Source organism: Spinacia oleracea, chromosome 5 (assembly GCF_020520425.1).
Source record: "Spinacia oleracea cultivar Varoflay chromosome 5, BTI_SOV_V1, whole genome shotgun sequence".
In the NCBI taxonomy this organism is placed as follows: Eukaryota; Viridiplantae; Streptophyta; class Magnoliopsida; order Caryophyllales; family Amaranthaceae; genus Spinacia; species Spinacia oleracea.
Window position 1 is genome coordinate 11,426,396 of NC_079491.1, and position 12,446 is coordinate 11,438,841.

The window sequence follows — 12,446 nt, forward strand, 5'->3', positions numbered from 1 at the left end:
ATCCTATTAGGAATAAGATTCTCGCGGTTTTCTATCTCATTTAGGATTTATGTTGGAATGCAACACCTAATTCTGACAGGTCTCTATCCTTTATGATTTGCCACTTTTAGAAGCTACCTTTTACGGCAGTTTACTATTTTTAGCAGGTTTCCATAAATAGCAGGTTTCGGGTGAAATGAAATGGGGAATCGAGATTCGTTTATTTTATAGGAGATGCGTTGTCAAGTGGAGTTTTTATGCTTTCATCATCGAACCTTTCCCTTGCGGGAACGGGGACAAAAGTAGGTGTCTACACCTACAAGTCACAAGGTGAGTTCCCCACCAACTCCACCAACTTATGTTTGTTTTATATTAGTAGCAATGATACAACCCATTTATGTTATGTTTAATTTGTACGGAATTATGTTATGTTTAATTTGTACGGCACTATATTTTGTTCAATTTGTACGAAATACTTAGTTTTGTTATTTCAACGTGTATGAAATTTTTAATTATATTTTGTTCAATCTACGAAATAGGTAATTAAATTATGTTCAATCTGTACAAAATGAAAGTATTTATTTCATACAATTTGCATGAAAAGGCTCGATAGAACAGGAAATAAAAATGAAAATTACATCAATTCCAAGGTTTCTAAGTCCAAAAAATTGTTTGTTGCAATCAAAATATGTACTCCCTCCGTTTTTTAGTGTTAGTCCCCTCTCTTAATTGAGTTGTTCTTTTTTATTATAATTAGTCTTTTTTGAAATCTTTCCTTATTTGTTTAACATTTATCCCCTTTAAACCCTATAAATATTACAAAGGCCCACTTGTTTTAACTTTTATCCCAATTAAACCTTCCAATTATTTCTCTCTCATATCCACGTGGGTTATAATCTATTGTAATACATGTGACAATTGTAATTTTGTTGGATTGTCTTAGATTCCAAAAGGGACTCACATTCAAGAACGGATGAAGTATTCTAATTTGATTAGATACACGTGACACTAAAAAAAAATTAAATTTATTTGAACCAAAATATTATCAAAAAGGGTTGAGAAAAAATAATAAAAGTGAGGGTTAAGGTTCTTTTTAGAATACTAGTGGGGGCCGTGCGCGTTGCGCGCGGTGTAGTTGGGTATTTTAGTTTTGGCATCGATGATGTTCTAGTGCTTACGAATGTCTAGAGTAACAATTTATTTACTATGCACAAAAACTTAGTTATAACATAAAGTTTACAACATTAAAGGATTATTGTTAGAGTATACAAAAATATGGGGGAAACATTCCCTAAATCAAACCGCTCTAAGGTGGTTTGTCACATGATATCCAACTGCTATAATAGGTACAAGCTAGAGCCTTGTTTTTTGCTAGGATGTAGTCATTTTCTGCGTTTTCCAAAAGTGGGCAACTAATTTTTTTAAACAAAAGGTGTCTTATAAGAAAATTTGACATGTTTTTCTGCACAAGTTTGATTAATCATGTGTTCCTATAAGATTCCCTAGGGAGTTCCAAAAGATGTGATTAATAAACTATATTCTAGTCGAAAGAAATGGTTTTGATCATCCATTTCAAAAGCCTTATCCTTGACAATGATGTTGCCGGTCCAACTTGGATGAATGTGTTTTTGCTTTTCAAATCCTTTGTCAGTTCTGCGAAATCCTCCCATTCACCCTTTATAGAAATAGGATAGGGATATATTCAGCCAGTACATGAAGTGAATCATTTAATATTGTATTACATAATTCATTATCATCATAGTAATTGTTCTCAGAGAAGTGATACAAGTGAAAAAAATTGGCATATGATCTGCATTTATTTCGATGAACATTCATTATGAAATTGAAGATGTAATTGTGTCATTTTAGTTATCTTAAGTGGACAAGTGTTTAGTGTCATCATGGTATCTTTATGTGCAGGGTAAAATGTGAATTAAGATCGATATTTGGGATTTCTAGCTAAGACTTTGGCCTTTAAGGTTTGAAGTTATGGGAATTACTTTTCTAGCTTTTATTTCCTAAGATAATTTACACTCTCCATGTGCCTATGTGTTGACAAGCTTGTATATAAGGAAATTCATTGTAATAGCTAGATTTTATTTGACCTTTTTTCACATCAAGTGAATCATTTATTATTATTGTATCACATAATTCATTATCGTCATTGTAATTGTTCTCAGAGAAGTGATGCAAGTGCATATATTTGGATGAACATGTACAGAATGAAGAAAATTTGTCTTATACATTATGAAATTGAACATTTTAAAGTATTTTTAAGGGAGCGAGGAGATCTTACATTGATCTTGTTTTCAAGAATTTGGGAACTTGTAAGCTTGAGAAGCTTCTCGCATTGTTCAGCAAAGACAGTTAAGAGCAGTTTTCCGGTGTTGTCAGTTGCCTCGAATGTGAAGTTGACCCTAGAGGCGGATGATTATTTGTTACGATATATAATTAGAATGCTAGAGGGATTCTAATACATAGAATTGTTATTCTGTTAGACTTAGGCCTAGTATTATAATTTGCGTAGGAATTGGTCTCATATGTATTATAAATACATTGTTTATCAATGATAAGAACTACACCTTCGAATAATATTTGACATGGTATCAAGAGCTTAGGTTACGATAACCAAGTTTTTTTTTCTTCCGCATTAATACAAAACATACTAAACGTGAGATAGCCAGCCATCATGAGCGACGACGAGGAACCTATTAAGCCTTCGAAGGAGGTGAAATCTTCGAAGGAGGAAATCCTTGCCAAGGCATATTATCTAGGTTCGAGTGAAAGCCCGGGCAATATCATCACCCCCATTAAACTGAGAGGTGCAAAGAATTACGAAGAGTGGTCGACGTCCGTGCGTCGGGCATTGATTTCAAAACGAAAGTTTGGATTTGTTGACGGAACGATCTTAGAGCCAACAGATGATCCAGAACGACTTGCGGATTGGATCGCGGTACATTCTATGTTGGTTTCTTGGATAAAACACACCTTGGAAGAGTCATTGCGAACAACTGTGGGAGACTACGATGATGCAGGGGTTTTGTGGATGCATCTAAAGAAGCGATTTTGTGTCGTCAGTGGTACGAGAGTCTGTCAATTAAAGATGAAACTTGCATATTGTAAACAAACACACGACGAGAGCATCTCCGAATACTATGGCAGACTATCAATGTTATGGAACGAGTTAGTCTCGTTTGCAAGGGTGCCGAAGTGCTCCTGTGGTGCGTGCAGATGCAATATTGCCGGACAGATAGCAGATATAAGAGAAGAGGATTACTTACATCACTTTCTTATTGGTCTTGACAAACCGTATGAGGCTATCCGTGCTCAATTACTTGCCCAGACCCCTTTACCAAACATCGACGAGGCTTACAACAGCGTCACAAATACGGAGCGTCTCCGCAAAGAGGAAGGTACAGGTGCTGTCATGGCCTTTAAGGTTGATTCGCGTGGTAAAACGCGGTTTGATGATAATGTGGACAACAGATTTTGTAATCATTGTAATCGTGCGGGTCATGATGACGATTCGTGCTATCAATTACATGGTTTTCCAGAATGGTGGGATCACAACCGCCGCGGTGGTCGGAGCTCAGGGCGGTCTGGCAGTCGGGGTGGCCGCGCTGGACGTGGTGGTAGAGGTTCTGGCGGCAGCAACAAGGAGATAAGCGCAGGCGCAGGAACTGCTGTTCGAGCAAACAAAGTGACAAATCCAGGTCACTCTGGAAACCCAGGTGCAGCAACAAAAGCTGGAATTACAGAGGGTTTAGTAGGGGTCACAGACCAACAGGTTCAGCAAATACTGGATATTCTAACCTCGAAAACAAAATTAAAGGGTAAGAAAAATTGTGAATGGATAGTAGATACGGGAGCGTCAAATCATGTTACATATGATCTTTCGCTATTAAAGAACGTCCAGACCATACCGAATTGCCCTATTGGACTTCCTGATGGACAATATACGAATACTAATCAAGCGGGTTCGGTTGAATTAGAAGGAGGACTTATGCTTCATAATGTGTTATTTGTGCCTAGATTAAATTGCAATTTAATTTCTGTTATGCAGTTAAATGAGGAATCAAATTGTTCTGCTCAATTTACTAACAAATTATGTGTTATACAGGACCGGTCGACGAGGAAGGTGATTGGCCTGGGTGAACGAGCAGATGGACTATTTCTTTTCCGTGGAATTCCGTTAGTTGAGGTACGGGCAGTTGGGGCAGAGTGTGTAGTCGAGCTGTGGCATCAACGAATGGGGCATCCGTCGGAAAGGATTACGAAGCTTCTTCCTCCGGTTCAAAGTATGGCTAGAACTAATAATAAAGTATGTGATGTGTGTCCTCGTGCAAAACATACTCGTAGTAGCTTTCCTGTTAGTTATAATAAAGCTAGTAGAATGTTTGAATTAGTTCACTTAGATTTGTGGGGTCCCTACAAGACACGTTCGTCGTGTGGGGCTAAATATTTTTTGACTGTTGTGGATGATTTTTCTAGAGCAGTTTGGATTTACTTAATTCGTGATAAAACTGAAGTTGAAGAAATGTTTATGAGTTTCGTTGAAATGAGTAAGCGTCAATTTAATCAACATATTAAAGTAATACGAAGTGACAATGGAACGGAATTTAATAGTCTGCAACGTTATTTTTTTAAGAATGGTATTTTGTTCGAATCTTCATGTGTTGGAACTCCGCAACAAAATGGTAGGGTAGAACGGAAACATCAACATCTTTTAAATGTAGCTCGTGCCTTACGATTTCAAGCAAAACTACCTAAGAAATTTTGGGGGGAGTGTATTTTGTCGGCATGTTATTTGATTAATAGGACGCCTACTCCGTTGCTTGAAAATAAAAGTCCGTATGAAATGCTATTTGGACAAGTACCATCGTATGAGTTAATTCGGGTTTTCGGATGTCTTTGTTATGCTCACAATCAACGAAGTAAAGGGGACAAATTTGACTCTAGAAGTAGACGGTGTATTCTTGTTGGCTATCCATTTGGGAAAAAAGGTTGGCAATTGTTTGACTTGGAAACTCGGGAATTTTTCGCTTCCCGTGATGTTAGGTTCCATGAAAAGATTTTCCCATACTCTGAGAATTTAATGCAGAATGTTAGAGAAAATGAGATGGAGTTGCCTACGATTAATTATGACAGTGATGATGAAGTGCTGGGAACTGGCAGCAGGTCTAGCAGGCAGCATAGCAGTAGGACGAGTGCATCACTACTGGACTTGGGTGCAGACTTGGTGAGTACAGACGAGGGTACAGGTGAGGCGCTGCCTCATAGGCTTGAGGCGCAGCAGCCCAGTAATAATACTCTGCAGGACGCCCAGGAACAAGGCGCTGCAGAGGCGCTGTGTCGAGGCTCCGAGGCGCTGCACACACCTGCTGAAACAGCGAGCCAGACAGCAGCAGATCATTCTGCGAGACAGAACAACAACACAGGTCTGGAACAGGAGAGTGACAGATTCGTTGAGGGAGTGGGTAAGGACAATGAAGAGGAGTTCGGTAGAGGAAAAAGACAGAAGTATCCCTCGTTTAAATTACGGGACCACGTGTTACACACTATACGGAAAACTAATAGTCCACCGGCAAGTTCACCCTCGACATCATCTTCTTCAGGTACTCCTTATCCTATAACATATTCTGTTAAATATGAGCGGTTTTCTGCAAAACATAGAAATTATATTGCAGCAATTACAGACAATAAAGCCCCAAAAACATTTAAAGAGGCCATGAAACATGAGGCTTGGAGAGAGGCTATGGCCGCAGAAATCGAAGCACTCGAAGGGCAAGGAACATGGGTACTACAAAAATTACCCTCCGGAAAGAAAGCACTCGGAAGTAAGTGGGTGTATACGGAAAAAAGAGACGAGGATGGAAACTTGATCCGTAATAAGGCTCGATTGGTCTGCTTAGGCAATCATCAAATAGAAGGTACCGATTATACTGAAACATTTGCTCCAGTTGCTAAAATGACAACAGTTCGAACTTTTTTAGCTGTTGCAGCAGTGAAAAATTGGGAGGTACATCAGATGGATGTGCATAATGCTTTTCTCCACGGTGACTTACAAGAGGAAATTTATATGAAAATTCCCCCCGATTTTCAAAAAGATAATACTGACATGGTTTGCAGGATGAAAAAATCATTGTATGGCTTGAAACAGGCTCCCCGATGTTGGTTTGAGAAATTATCAACTGCCCTGAAGCAGTACGGATTCAAACAATCGTATTCAGATTACTCATTATTCACCCTCTCTAAGAAAGACTTGCAGTTAAGTGTGCTAGTATATGTGGATGATATGATTATTGCAGGAAACAACGTGTTTGCACTGAATAGTTTCAAAGCCTACTTAAGTCAATGCTTTAAGATGAAGGATCTAGGCCATCTTAAATATTTCCTAGGCCTGGAAGTTGCACGCAATAAGAGTGGATTTTATGTCTGTCAGAGGAAATATACTCTAGACATTATTTCTGAAACAGGACTATTAGGTGCAAAGCCTGCAGATTTTCCGATGGAGCAGAATCACAAACTAGCACTTGTCAAGGGCAAAGATCTCGTTGATGGAGAAAAATATAGGCGCCTCATAGGACGTCTGATTTACTTGGCGGTCACCAGACCAGACTTGGCTTATTCAGTGCATATTTTATCACAGTTTATGCAAGCACCAAAGGAAGAGCATTGGGAAGCAGCTTTGAGAGTAGTACGATACTTGAAAAAATGTCCGGGACAAGGCATTCTTTTACGTTCCGATAGTGCCTTACAACTAGAGGGATGGTGTGACTCAGATTGGGCTAGTTGTCCGATAACGCGTCGTTCAGTAACAGGGTGGTTCGTATTACTTGGTCTTTCTCCTGTGTCATGGAAGACGAAAAAACAACATACGGTGTCTCGTTCGTCCGCAGAGGCGGAGTACCGTTCAATGGCCGCCCTCACGTGTGAATTAAAGTGGTTGAGACAACTACTCATAGATCTAGGTGTGGAACACAAGCAGGGCATGAATGTGTTTTGTGATAGTCAGTCTGCACTTCACATTGCAGAAAATCCGGTATTTCATGAGAGGACAAAACATATTGAGGCAGACTGTCATTTTGTACGAGATGCAATTAAGGAAGGAATTATTTGTCCGTCGCACGTATCTACCAAGGTGCAGTTAGCAGATATTTTTACAAAGGCGTTAGGGAAAGCACAGTTTGAATTTTTTCTTGGCAAGATGGGCATTCGAAACCTTCATGCTCCACCTTGAGGGGGGATGTTACGATATATAATTAGAATGCTAGAGGGATTCTAATACATAGAATTGTTATTCTGTTAGACTTAGGCCTAGTATTATAATTTGCGTAGGAATTGGTCTCATATGTATTATAAATACATTGTTTATCAATGATAAGAACTACACCTTCGAATAATATTTGACATTATTAGATATAATGATTTGTAGCATGTAGTTAGTAATCTATTTTAGTAGATATATACCTTGGTGTTGAAATGCAGCTATCTTTTGAGCAAAAAGAGCATGTGTAAGTCACGCCGTTTGCTAGATCGGAACGTCGTCCACAGTTGTTGCATCCGAGATATGCAGTGACTTTGTGCTGATCAGGATTTGGAATTGTGATTTTCAGCCAGTTCCTTTCTTCTTGCATTGTATTACAAACCTGACATTGTTTATATAGGGAATTATTAAGATTATGGATATAAATCATTAGAATTTCAACAAGATGTGATTGAGAAAGAATAATTTTCCCTGGTTTGTCATGACATAATACCTAGAACCATTACAAACAGAATATCTTTGTCAAAGACCTCACATTTTTAATTACATCTACAAAATAGAATCGATGTTATAATATTCCCTTGTATAATTTAATTAAGACTATTATTCATAGATGACAGGATAGCAAGCATCATTGTTTGATATCACATTATTTTGGGAAATAAGCAGGGGATAGTACCAACAGCACTGCACAACTGGTGAAGACCGAAACCTAAAGATTGCATTAGAGGATATAACTTCTTTGGTTTAATTAATCAATTAATTCCAGTCTTCTAGGAAGAGAAAGGAGTACATGAACATAACAAAAAACACTAAGCTAAGCAAACTAAACTTATGTTTTTCGATACAGTATTCGAAATTTCTAAAGCATACCAGACAGTAACTTCAGGCATATGATATAGAAACAAGGAAAAAGAATGTGATTTGAGTCTCCATGCGCATGAACCAGCACAAAGCTGTGCTCACCCTCACTCAAGAATGGGACGGCAGTGTTCTGCCGTCTTATCGACTTTGAACTTCCCTTTCAGAAAACTTACCATGAACATCAATAATTTATTAAGGAAAGGCTAAAGCATAAAACCTGACAACATTCTATACTGGGAGCCAGAAACAAAAAAAGAATGGCAATTCAACACTTAAAGAGTAAAGACTCTCCGAACAATGCGATTTTCGTTGGTGGTTAAAAGATTCCTGCATAATGCTTAGGTCTTTAACCATGTGAAATTATTAGGCTTACCGTTTTTTCAGGTCAAGTTCAGCAATTGTTGTTATGAATCTTGTTGTTGATGGATTTCTGATTTGCAGTACCTTTGACCTCTGATCAGCAAGGAGGGTTTGATTTTCTCTGACCCTGGCAGTGATGGTATGTGAAATGTGTGTTGTAAGTGTAGTGAATTAGAAATAAGTTAGGCCTGTAAGCTTACCATGTTCTTAATGCGTCTACCTTATCTTTGAGTGGACTTGTAGTGATGATTGTTGACATGGATGATGCCATAGAAAATCCTAAACAGAGCATTAGTATTCAGTATGAATAATAATAGGGTGATAAGAGGCTTTGTAATAAGCGGGGTAGGAGCTACCTTTGTGAGTTGTTGGCCTTAAAGAGGTGAAGCCAACAACTAAGAAAGATTAAGGCCATGTGTTTAGTTGTTGACAGTCAGTGCTTGTTAGTTCATCCCAAGAAGAGACAATTAGAGGTTGGTCAGTGTTGTTTTACAGAGAGAAGTTTTAAGGTTAGTAAGCTAGTTGCTTGAAATATATAAGAATATTGTTGCAATTGTAGAAATTGAGGCTCTTTCAAAGTATAGGAATTATAGGTTATGTTATTATAGTTGTGATTTACCTATGGTCTGTGATTACAGTTTCACGGACTTGGTGATCAACTCCGGCCGCAGTTTTGATTATTCTGGTTTCTTCCATGAGTAGAACTACGCCTAGCACATCTGTTATTGTTTGGTATATGTGAGCAGGACAAAAAGGAAATTTATAATTAGAATTTGGAGAGCAGATTAAGGAGGGAAAATACCAAAGCGGTCTTGTTGACTGCTAGTGCGTGGAACATCAGCAATTGAGAGGTACTTTGGCATCACATGTCCTGCATTTGCATTTATTGGTTGTATTATAGTCTGTCCTCCAAAGCTTATTTGACATTCTCCAGGCCTGGTTTGAAATTTTGGATCAACAAGTCTTAGAGGAGCATTTGCAATTTCATATTCCTTGTCTAGTTCAAGCACGTTCTTAAACCCTTCAATCTCATCTCCAAAAAGAACACCTTTAAGAAGGTTTCCCTGAAATGTTTGTATAAGAAAGTATAAGCTTTTATAGATTTATTGAGAATGTTAAGAGCAACTTATATTCTTATCATCTGTCCATGTAGGCTTATCAACTTGTTAGTGTTTCTAATCAATTTCTTGTACTTTAGGCATTCAAATTTCTGCGCAAGCTATTTAGAATTGTTTAGCATGTATAGCTGAGCTATATTAATTAGAAAGATATATTCTAATTCTACTCTATTCTGCGTATATTTTTTTGAAATTAACTTGACAGTAAACTGCTACTCATACATATCATATGATTTTTAATTGAATTTTGATTGAATTAACGGACCTCTACTGTTCCTGTAATGGATTTATACGATGTACTTTTTATGTTTAGATTCAAGTTGAAGTTGTTTAAGAACTATGTTGTTCATTCTGATTTAGTGACTCATATAACTCTCATCGAGATGTTGATATTCATTTATAGGTTTTAAAATGACTTTTTTGAGGACAAATTTTCCCAAAATAGAGTATGTTTTGTTGTGTTGTGCTTTTTATTTATGTATCTTATGCAACTCAGTGATTTTCTATAGTGTGATTTAGGTTATTAAATTGAAATTAACGTGGCTCATTTGTAATATTGTTAAAAAAGGCACTAATCATGTTGAAAGGCTTTAGTAACTATGAAACTTAAATGTGCAGGAAGTGAAGTTGTTGTTTAGTTTCTGAAAGAAGATATTTCCTTGATTAATCAATATTACAAACTATGCTTATATACATAATATCTTGGCTAAAGATACGTGATTGATTGCTACTGTTATGGAGTGATTCTCTCAATCACAATATTCTAATTATGATACAATCTCTCAATCACGATATTCTAATTATTCTAATTGATACACTCTATCAATTATAATATTTACCAAGATTATTTACATTTATTCTAACATACCCCCTCAGTCGAAGCGGGAGGTTGGCGAACGCTGAGACTGTCCCGAAAGTCTTCAAATAATACCAAGGGAAGCCCCTTAGTAAAGATGTCTGCTATCTGGTATCGAGATGGCACATGTAAAACACGTACATGTCCGCGAGCAACCTTTTCACGTACAAAATGAATATCCATCTCAATATGTTTAGTGCGCTGATGTTGGACTGGATTGCCGGATAAATAAATCGCACTAACATTATCACAATAGACCAATGTAGCTTTCTGAATGGGACAAAGAAGCTCCAATAAAAGATTACGTAACCAACATGATTCGGAAACTACATTTGCAACTCCGCGGTACTCTGCCTCAGCACTAGAACGAGATAAAGTAGCTTGCCTTTTAGCAGACCAAGAGACCAGGTTATCACCGAGAAACACACAATATCCAGACGTCGATCGTCGGGTATCCGGACATCCACCCCAATCCGCATCAGTGTAAGAAACGAGAGCTGAAATCGAAGAAGGATATAGTTGTAAGCCATGATCAATAGTGCCCTTAATGTAGCGCACTATTCGCTTGAGGGCATGCATGTGTTCTTCTCTCGGATCATGCATAAATAAGCAGACTTGTTGTACGGCATAGGTGATATCGGGCCTCGTAAAAGTGAGATATTGAAGTGCTCCAGCAAGACTGCGATAGTGAGATGGGTCGTCGCATGGTGGACTTGTCTTGGCACTCATCTTCGGTTTAGTATCAACCGGTGTGGGAGATGGCTTACAGGCCGACATGCCAGCTCGTTCAATAATCTCTGATGCATACTTTCTTTGAGATAAGAATAGACCACCTGCATGGTGAGTGACAGCAATACCCAGAAAATAACTTAACTGCCCCAAGTCTTTCATTGCAAACTCCGAGCTGAGGAGAGAAATGATAGACTTGCGAAGTTCATCAGACGATGCTGTTAAAATTATATCATCCACATAAAGCAAAATGTAAGCAATGGACTTGCCTTTACTGTATATGAACAATGATTGATCTGCTTTGCTATTAGAAAAGCCAAGGGAAGTGACATAGTCTGCAAACCTTTTGTACCAAGCCCGAGGTGCTTGTTTGAGCCCATACAGAGACTTTTTCAACAAACACACATGATGAGGAAAACGGGAGTCTTTGAACCCCAATGGTTGGTGCATATAGACGGTCTCCTTGAGGTCACCATGTAAAAAGGCATTTTTTACGTCCAGTTGATGGATGGACCATGCTTTAGAGAGAGCAATACTAAGCACAATGCGAATTGTGGCCGGTTTGACCACCGGACTGAAAGTCTCGCCACAATCCACGCCAACCTGTTGACCTGCACCATCACCTACAAGACGGGCTTTATGCCTCTCAAAGGAACCATCAGATTTTTCCTTATGAGTAAATATCCACATAGATCGAATCACATTAACATTAGGTGGACGGGGCACCAATTCCCACGTCTTATTTGCAATAAGAGCATTATATTCATCATCCATAGCCATTTTCCAATTCGGGTCACGGAGGGCCGACACCGGGTTACGGGGTAAAGGGGATTTACCAACACAAGAGTGTAAATTAAAATGGGCTTTTGGTTTAAATATCCCCCGTTGACTACGAGTAACCGGTCTAGTAGCTTCAGATGTTTGAGGTTGGATGGGCAGAAGTGGATTGGGTTGTTCCCGTGTTGGGCTGGGAGAAGGTCGTGCTGGCCCTTCTGTTGCTGGGCAGTTCATGAGGTTTGCAGGGGAGTGGGCCTGTGTGTCTAGATTGGGCCCAGTAAGAGGACTGCCAGGGGTGATGGGTAATATTGGGGTTTGCTGACTTGGTGGGCTGGATGGTGTAATTGATTGTGGGCTGGGCTGCACATGAGATGTATGAGGTGTATAAGCTGAATCACTACAGCTTGGTGAAGGTGGATGTGATGTTTGGGCCTGGCCAGCTGCATTTTGGGCCAATTGTTGGACAATATATGGAGCAAGGCCATCATCCATAAAA